The sequence below is a fragment of the Suncus etruscus genome, chromosome 2, assembly GCF_024139225.1.
Source record: "Suncus etruscus isolate mSunEtr1 chromosome 2, mSunEtr1.pri.cur, whole genome shotgun sequence".
Lineage (NCBI taxonomy): Eukaryota > Metazoa > Chordata > Mammalia > Eulipotyphla > Soricidae > Suncus > Suncus etruscus.
Window position 1 is genome coordinate 170,157,002 of NC_064849.1, and position 9,471 is coordinate 170,166,472.

At 35.8% G+C, this 9,471-nt stretch overlaps 1 pseudogene; it reads right to left on the reverse strand.

Moving 5' to 3' along the window:
* Nucleotides 1–303: 303 nt before the first annotated feature.
* On the reverse strand, nucleotides 304–451 carry LOC126002878 (uncharacterized; annotated as a pseudogene).
* Nucleotides 452–9,471: the final 9,020 nt, after the last annotated feature.

Below are 9,471 nucleotides of genomic sequence, written 5' to 3' on the forward strand. Positions count from 1 at the left end.
CTTCTTCTTCTTCTTCTTCTTCTTTTTCTTCTTCTTCTTCTTCTTCTTCTTCTTTTTCTTCTTCTTCTTCTTCTTCTTCTTCTTCTTCTTCTTCTTCTTCTTCTTCTTCTTCTTCTTCTTCTTCTTCTTCTTCTTCTTCTTCTTCTTCTTCTTCTTCTTCTTCTTCTTCTCCTTCTTCTCTTTCTCCTTCTCCTCCTTCTTTTCTTTTTCTTTTTCATCTTCTCCTCCTTCTCCTTCTACTTCTCCTTCTGCTTCTCATTTTCCTCCTCCTCCTTTTTCATCTTCTTCTTTTCTTCCTTTCTTCGTGAGAATGCAGTCCCCCACTCCCACAAATCGAGTTTCCCACATTTGGGAAAATCGCAGGCGTCAGCACATGTGGAGTGCAATGGATAAGCCTCACCCTGGGAAAACCACCTTCATGATCATGGTATCTCTCCTGCCAGGAAAGTATACAACTGATTCTATTTTTCTTTTTTATATTATTTTATTTTATTTTTTTACAATTATATCTTTATTTAAGCACCATGATTACAAACATGTTTGTAATTGAGTTTCAGTCATAAAAAAAAAAACCTTCCCACCACCAATGCCCCCTATCGGCGTCTCCCTCATCCCTGCCTATATTAGGGAGAGGCATTCTATTTCTCTCGCTCATTACCATTTTCATGATAGTTAGTGTAGTCATTTCTCTTACTGTACTCCTTGTAGTAATCTTCATCTTGTGCGCCAGTTCTTCGAGCCCTCATCTCTATCATCCCTGAGTATAATTACAATACTGTCTTTTATTTTTCTTAAATCCCACATTTGAGTGAGACTATTCTATGTCTATCTCTTTCCCTCTGACTTATTTTACTCAGATAGTAGTTTCCAAGTCCATCTATGCATAGGAAAATTTCATGACTTCATTTTTCCTGACAACTGAATAGTATAACATTGTGTATATATACCAAATTTCTTTAGTCAGTCACTCATCTGTTGTTGGTTATCTGTCACTGCAATTAATGTAAGTGTAAAGAAGGTATTTTATACTGTGTTTTTGTGTTCATAGGATATATTCTTAGAAATGGCATAACTGGATCATATGAGAGCTCACTTTCTAGTTTTTTGAGGAATCTCCTTATTTTCTTTTTTTAAATATCTTTATTTAAACAACTTGATTACAAATATGTTTGTGATTAGGTTTTAGTCAGGTAAAGAACACCCTCCTTCACCAGAGCAACATTCCCGCCACCAATGTCCCAAATCTCCCTCCATCCCACACCACCCCCACCTGTACTCTAGACAGGCTTTTCAGTTCTCTCATTCATTCACATGACTATGGTAGTTCTCAGTGTATTTATTTCTATAACTGCACTAACCACTCTTTGTGGTGAGCTTCATGAAATGAGCTGAAAGTTTCAGCCCTCCTCTCCTTCTCTCTGAGGATTCTTGCAAAAAAAGACCTTTATTTTTCTTAAAACCCATAGATGAGTGAGACTATTCTGCGTCTCTCACTCTCCCTCTGACTTATTTCACTCAGCATGATAGATTCCATGTATAGGAAAATTTCATGACTTCATCTCTCCTGACGGCTGCATATTATTCCATTGTGTATTTGTACCACACTTTATTTAGCCATTCGTCTGTTGAAGGGCATCTTGGTTGTTTCCAGAGCCTGGCTATTGTGAATAGTGCTACAATAAATATAGGTGTGAGAAAGGGGTTTTTGTGTTGTATTCTTGTGTTCTTAGAATATATTCCTATGAGTGGAATAGCTGGGTCGAATGGGAGCTCAATTTCCAGATTTTGGAGGAATCTCCATATCGCTTTCCAGGGAAGTTGGACTAGACGGCATTCCCAACAGCAGTGACTCAGAGTTTTTTTCTCTTCACATCCCTGCCAGCACTGTTTGTTCTCATTCTTTGTGATGTATGCCAATCTCTGTGATGTGAGATGGTATCTCATTGTTGTTTTGATTTGCATATACCTGATAATTAGTGATGAGTGAGACTATTCTGCATCTTCCTCTCTCTCTCTGACTTATTTTACTCAGCATAATAGATTCCTTGTACATCCCTGTATAGGAAAATTTCATAACTTCATCTCTCATAACAGCTGCAAAATATTCCATTGTGTATATGTACCACAGTTTCTTTAGCCATTCATCTGTTGAAGGGTATCTTGGCTGTTTCCAGAGTCTTGCTATGGTAAATAGTGCTGCAATGAATATAGGTGTAAGGAAGGGATTTTTGTATTGTATTTTTGTGTCCTAGGGTATATTCCCAGGAGTGGTATAGCTGGGTTGTATGGGAGCTCGATTTCCAGGTTTTGGAGGAATCTCCATATTGCTTTCCAGAAAGGTTGAACTAGTCAGCATTCCCATCAGCAGTGGATAAGAGTTCCTTTCTCTCCACATCCCCACTAACACTGATTGTTCTCATTCTTTGTGATATGTGCTAATCTCTGGGGTGTGAGGTGGTACCTCATAGTTGTTTTGATTTGCAGCTACCTGATGATTAGTGCTGTGGAGCATATTTTCATGCGTCTTTTGGCCATTTGTATTTCTTCTTTGTCAAAGTGTCTGCCCATTTCTTCTCCCCATTTTTGATGGGATTAGATGTTTTTTTCTTGTAAATTTCTGTCAGTGCCTTGTACATTTTGGAGATTAGCCCCTTGTTTGATGGGTATTGGGTGAATAGTTTCTCCCACTCAGAGGGAAGGGGGGCTCTTGTATCCTGGGCGCTATTTCTTTTGAGGTGCAGACGCTTCTCAGTTTAATATATTCCCATCTGTTAATCTCTGCTTTCACTTGCTTGGAGAGTGCAGTTTCCTCTTCAAAGATGCCTTTAGTCTCAATGTCCTGGAGTGTTTTACCTACATGTAAGGGTCTGATATCGAGGCCTTTCATACATTTGGATTTAACCTTCATACATGATGTTAGCTGGGGGTCTAAGTTCAATTTTTTGCAAGTGGCTAGCCAGTTGTGCCAACACCACTTGTTGAAGAGGCTTTCTTTGCTCCATTTAGGATTTCTTGCTCCTTTATCAAAAATTAGGTGATTGTATGTTCTGACTATTCAGGTGTGTTTCTTTTAGGCAGCAGAATGTTGGGTTCATTTTTTGACCCAGTTTGCCACTCTGTGTCTTTTAATTGGTGAATTTAATCTATTGACATTGAGGGAGATGATTGTCATAGGATTTAATGTCATCTTTGTAAATAAGTTTGCTGTGTTTGTTGTTCTCTCTTGTCTTAAATAGACCTGTCAGTTTTTCTTTTAAGGCTGGTTTTTTTTTTTTATCTCTGAAGTTTGTGAGCTGTTGTTTATCCAAGAAGCAATGTATTATTCCTTCAAACCTGAACATGATTCGGGCTGGGTGCAGTATTCTTGGTGAGGCATTCATTTCATTCAGTCTTGTCACAATATCGCACCACTGCTTCTGGCCTTGAGAGTTTCTTGTGACATGTCTGCTGTAAGTCTTAGGGATGCTCCTTTGAATGTAATTCCCCTTTTTGATCTTGCTGCTTTCAGTATTCTATCTCTATCTGTTGGATTTGTCATTGTAATGAGGATGTGTCTTGGGGTGTTTTTCTTTGGGCCTCTTTTAGCTGGTACTCTTCGGGCACACAGAATTTGATTGCATGTAGTCTTTAACTCTGGGAGTATCTCTTTGATGATGTCTTTGAAAGTTGATTCTTTCTGGAGATCTCCTATCTGGGTCTCGGACTCCAATGATTCCTTTGTTGTTTCTGTTAAGTTTATTAAAGAGTACTATTTTATCTGTTCACATTTCTTGAGTAATTTTTCCATTGCCTGATTGTTAGTCTTAAAGTTCTTTTCTAATTTCTTCTGCTGTGTTGAGTTTTTCTGCATCTCATCTTCCGGTATGCCGATTCTCTCCTCAGTTGCTTTTACCCTGCTGGAGAGGCCATCCACTAAGTTTTTCATTTGAGCTACCATGTTTTTCAGATCTATTATTTCAGTTTGAAGTTTTCTGATTTTTGTCTTTGTGTCCTTTTAGATCGATCTATGCTTTCTTTGAGTTCAACAAACATCTTCCAGATTTCTATTTTAAGTTCCTTAACTGAGAGGTTAATCAGATGGTTGGAATTTTTTAGGTCATCTGAGCTATTGTCTTCATTCTCTGTACAAGGTGTTTGCCTATGAGGTTTCTCCATTGTCACGCTTGTAGTGTGATTTTTCCTGCGTGTTGTGCTGGGGTTCATTGGTTAAAAAGAGTGCGCGACCGCAAAGCTGAGTGGCCGAGCTCTTCTGCTGCCTCTAGTTGACAATTTTTTGGGGGGTGTGCTCCGTAGGCCTCTGAGGAGAGCTTCAGGTATTCAAGAAACACAGGCCAAAGGGCTCAGTTAATTGGTTGGCGACCCCCCCACAGCCAGACTTTACTCACTCACTTGCTGGGCAGCTTCAGAATGCAGTTTTTTGGGGGGTGCACTCCCTAGGCCTCTGAGGAGAGCTTCAGGTATTCAAGAAATACAGACAGGCACAGCAAAGATTTTTCTTGAAGTCCTCAGAGTGATCAAAGGCACAGCAGGGCGGAGCCTCTACAGGCCAGAAGGCTCAGCTTACTGCTTGGCGACCACAAATGATTCTTAATGATCAATTCTTTGTTTTTTATTTTTGAAGGCTTGTATTTTTTTTAATTAAAACAGTTGTGATTTACAGAGTCCTTAATAGTTGAATTTCAGATATACAATGAATCAGGGTCCTTCTCACCACCAGTGTCGACCTTCCTCCACCACTGGACCCAGAGTGCATCCTATTTTACCACCCTCTGGCCTCCAGCGTCTATTTATTTCCTCTTAGTTTTATATAAAAATTCAGGTAAAATAAAATAATCCATGTTCCAAGGTTCTATGAAAAAGGCAGGAACATCTATTTAAAATTAGGAAATGAAAAAAATACAATAAAAATGTGCGTGTGAGTTGTTAATAATCAATTCTATAGCCAGACATTAATCTGTAGCCGTTTCACAAGTAAACAATACAATCAAGGTGATTATCCCACTCAGATCTTCATAATCCACTTCCTTGTTAGTCAATACATCAAATGTCTATCTTTGTTTCTTTTCCTTTTTCTACCCCATTCCACATATGGTTACATATTACTTCTACGATCCTATTAAAGTAGCAAATATAAAAATAAAAATAGAAGTGGATAATGTAAAAGGCACTCACTAAGCATTCATGGATATTGTCCATTAGACACATAGATCTATTTGCCAAAGACTTGCTCTTAATGGCTTCTCCCTTGGTATTCTATCTTTCACTCCTTTCTCAGATATGTTCTAGATATAATTTTGTAGGTTGATAGTAGTTTATATAGATAGTAGGAAATAATCTTTTCTTTAACAGATATACATGATATATTCAGCCCTTTTTTCTTTACATAAAAAAAAATCACAAAACCTGTTTGAAGCCAAAAATGTAAAACGGCACATTCTCTATTATCTTTCTTGTCATCAGTCTGTTTCTAGAGCACATTATATTTTATTCCATTGATATATCCAAAGATGAAAGCTCTTTATGTTAATGAACTGCATACTACTATATCATTTTTCTAAACTGTATTCCATAGAATCTTTACTTAACAATCATAAAGATACATTCCCCCCCCAAAAAAAAATTCAAAGATGAATTGGGAATTCTAAAGGTAGTGTTCTAGTAGCATCAAATCCCTAAAACCTTACTTTGTTTCCAGAAACATACATTTTGCATCAGCATTCCTTAGAGTTTTACCACGTCAGTGAATTTTCTGAATATTCTAGTCTAATTTTCAATATAATACTGGTGTTACTGTGATATATTACTGTCAGTTTATAGGTTATAATAATAAAATTATTTTATATGTAACATTTATATGTTATATTCTGTCAAAACCTATTCCAATAATTGTGATATGGATTTCCATTGCAATATTTCTGGGGTTAGTCCTGGTTATGCACTCAGTAATCGCTCCTTGCTTGGGGGACCACATGCGACTCCACAGAATTGAACCGAGGTCAGTCCTAGATTAGCCTCATGCTAGGCAAACACCCTACCACTGCGCTATCACACTGGCCACAGGGAGAGAAACTTTTCAAGTAAGGACAAAGTAAGCAAAGTTTATTAAATTTTTGCAGATTCAGATTTTGTTCCTAAAATTATAATGGACAGATCACCTTTCTTGTGTCTCTTTCATCAGATTACTTTGGAGCATTGTCATAAATGCAGCCTTTCAAATAGGCAATAGCCAGCTTGTGAGATTAACTGAGAAACAAATTCTATATTCACTCCATATAAAATATATGTTTAGTGTCATAGTTCTCAAAATTGCTACTCAGAAAATAATGAGCTACTTTGCAAAACATGTGTCTACAATGTAATTTGGAAAACAGAGCAGTAGTATTCCAGTGTTAGCTGAGCTTCTTCAGATCTGACTGCAACACATATCTGACGACCTCATTAGTTTTCTTAGGGGTGGAAGTATTATCCACAGATGTTCTGAGTCATGTGACCAGGCAAAGACGAATAGTCAAGATGCAGCTGTACAGACAGCTGTCTAAACAGATTAAAATATAGATCCATCCATTCCCCTCAGTTTCTTGAAGTACTTTAGGATTATCACGATTTATATGCTAGTTTAAATATGGTTTCTACATTTATTACAATTTAACACTTCCCTAGCACTACAATTTTTCAAAGCTCACTGAAAGCATAATTTTTATCATAGGGGTTGTAAGTACAATGAGCATAAATTTCTAGTTATGCAAATAGATGTATCTTTTGGAGCATTATCTCAATTAATTAAATCACTGAACAACATTTTAGGATGTGTGATCCATGATTGCATATCTTCAATTGAGAGTCACATAAACTTAAAATTCTGGTTTTATACATCTGTCTAAGGCTCTATAACCCAAATTCTATATGAAGCCCAAAACAAAGAATAAAACAGCCCAGTTTTCCATCAAGAGAAGAATAAATTGACTTATTCATAGTCACATAACAAATTTCATCCAGCAGCATAACAAACTGCTGAATGATATTGACCATTTCTGCTAGACCTCAGATGAGATCACTGCACATAAGATATTAGAAGGTGCTTATCATGTTGCAGTTAATTAGAGTCACATGTTACCAGCTCAGGATCAAGTTTGGTAGCTATACATCACATTCTAGATGTGAACTCATGCAGGACTCATCTTCACAACTATGGCCATAAACTGAAGTGTCAGTCTTTTGTAAAGATTTTTGTTATTATATTTTCATGCATCTTTCCTTCTCCTGTGTCTATTTTATTTTTTGACACGTAGAAAATCACTTTTAAGAGAATCCTAAAAATAATATTTTATTAATATAAATTACATGTCATTTTTTTGGTATGAGTCACCATGCAATTAGCATCATCTGCAAGCAATGACAGTGTGTTTCATCATTTGTAAAACACAAAAGCTCAATGAAGGATTTTATTCAAAAGGATTAAAATAAATAAACTGACATTTTCAAAATAAAGTAAAACAAAAACATCTAATTATGAAGCAAAGACTCATTAAATGAGCTGTGAGAAAGCAAGAATTTAAGTCAATCTTTAACATTCAAGTACATCAATAATTGAGCTAATGTAACACAAAGCATAAAATTAATTATTTTGATAAAAAACATTTTAGTGTGGATATGAGAATTATAAATAAGGAATTAACAATTCAATATTGTTCTTGTAAATAGTTTTTAATAGTAGAATAATCACTATTTAAGCTTTAAAAAATCTACTATATTCCCACATTAGCCAATAACTAGTCTTTGAGTATAAATATTTTTAGGAATATAGATCCTATAATATTTATTATTCTTTCTTACTAAAATTTCTATTGGTAAATTTTGTACTCATAAATATTCAAAGGTTCCTTTTCAGTTAAACTACAATTATTATATATTTCTAAAGAAATATCCTAAATAATTATGATTCTAAAGAATTATAATTCCTTCAAGTAAAAAATAATTCTCTATACCAATATTGTCTTTTAAAATGCGTTTACAAAATTGATCTAATTTAACCTTGATCATAACCCTGAACAATAAGATGATGAAAAAATTGCAGACAAAATAATTAAAATTCAAAATTGTGAAGTAATTTATCAAAAGCCCACAGCAATGTGATCATAGGGCAGAAATAGTAATAAGTCCAATTAAGTAAAATCTAAAGGCTTTAATTCCCATCCCTCCCCTACCCTCACTGGTACTGATTTTAAGTGCAAGTCATAGTGACTAAAATTCATCTTGGTTTTATGACAAGGAGTCACCACTGATCAAGAAGAAATAGAAATGGTGATGAGGGCCTGCAGAGATAGCACAGCGGCGTTTGCCTTGCAAGCAGCCGATCCAGGATCAAAGGTGGTTGATTCGAATTCCGGATTCCCATATGGTCCCCCATGCCTGCCAGGAGCTATTTCTGAACAGATAGCCAGGAGTAACCGCTGAGCAATGCTGGGTGTGGCCCAAAAACCAAAAAAAAAAAGAAAAAGAAAAAGAAAAAGAAATGGTGATGAGATATTTACATTTGAATATTTTTGCAAAAATATTTACATCTTAAAATCCTGGAAATGTTGAAAACAGCCAATAAAAAGAATTTTTAATTACTTGTTCAAATAGACTCAGTATACAAGTACATGTATGAAAAAATTAGAAGAGGCTATGGACTTGAGATGAGTAAAATGCATGTAGATATACTTAAGATTTGCTTTAACAAATAACTGAGTTGTGATGGACTACCTAGGTGGAGTTTGGTTGTCACTATGGCTAGAGAGAGTACATGATCAGGAGGCAAAGTGAATGGCCATTTGAAACAAAAAATAATGGCAAGATGTTAAGACTATCTCACTCTCTGGATATATGTACATGGAAGGTTTTCTGCCAATCAGGAGCACTGTATAAAAATGAAGGAATATGGGGTTGGCGAGGTGGCACTAGAGGTAAGGTGTCTGCCTTGCAAGCGCTAGCCAAGGAGGGACCATGGTTCAATCACCCTGCATCCCATATGGTCCCCCCAAGCCAGGGGCAATTTCTGAGTGCTTAGCCAGGAGTAAACCCTGAGTATCAAACAGGTGTGGCCCGAAAAAACAAAAAAAAAAAATGAAGGAATATCCCAACCATGTGAATCTAAGTCCAAATTTCAGAGCAGTGAACCTCAAACATGGATCAATATTGTGGAATTTGTGAAAAAGCAAATATTTTCATTCTTTATTCATTTCTCTGTGATTTATTTTTATTAGCCATGTTTAACTTACCAGTAAGCACTGCTAATTAAATAATTCTTTATATAATTTAAAAATAACATGAATAAAAATAATACAAATTAACATGATTACAAAATTATTTTCAGTTAATAACTTTCTTGTTCTAAAATATGAAGTATCTTTGTGAAATCTGTGACAGACTACTTAATAATGCTAAAATATGTGCCCAGGGACATGTGACCTTGAAATTATGGATGTTATT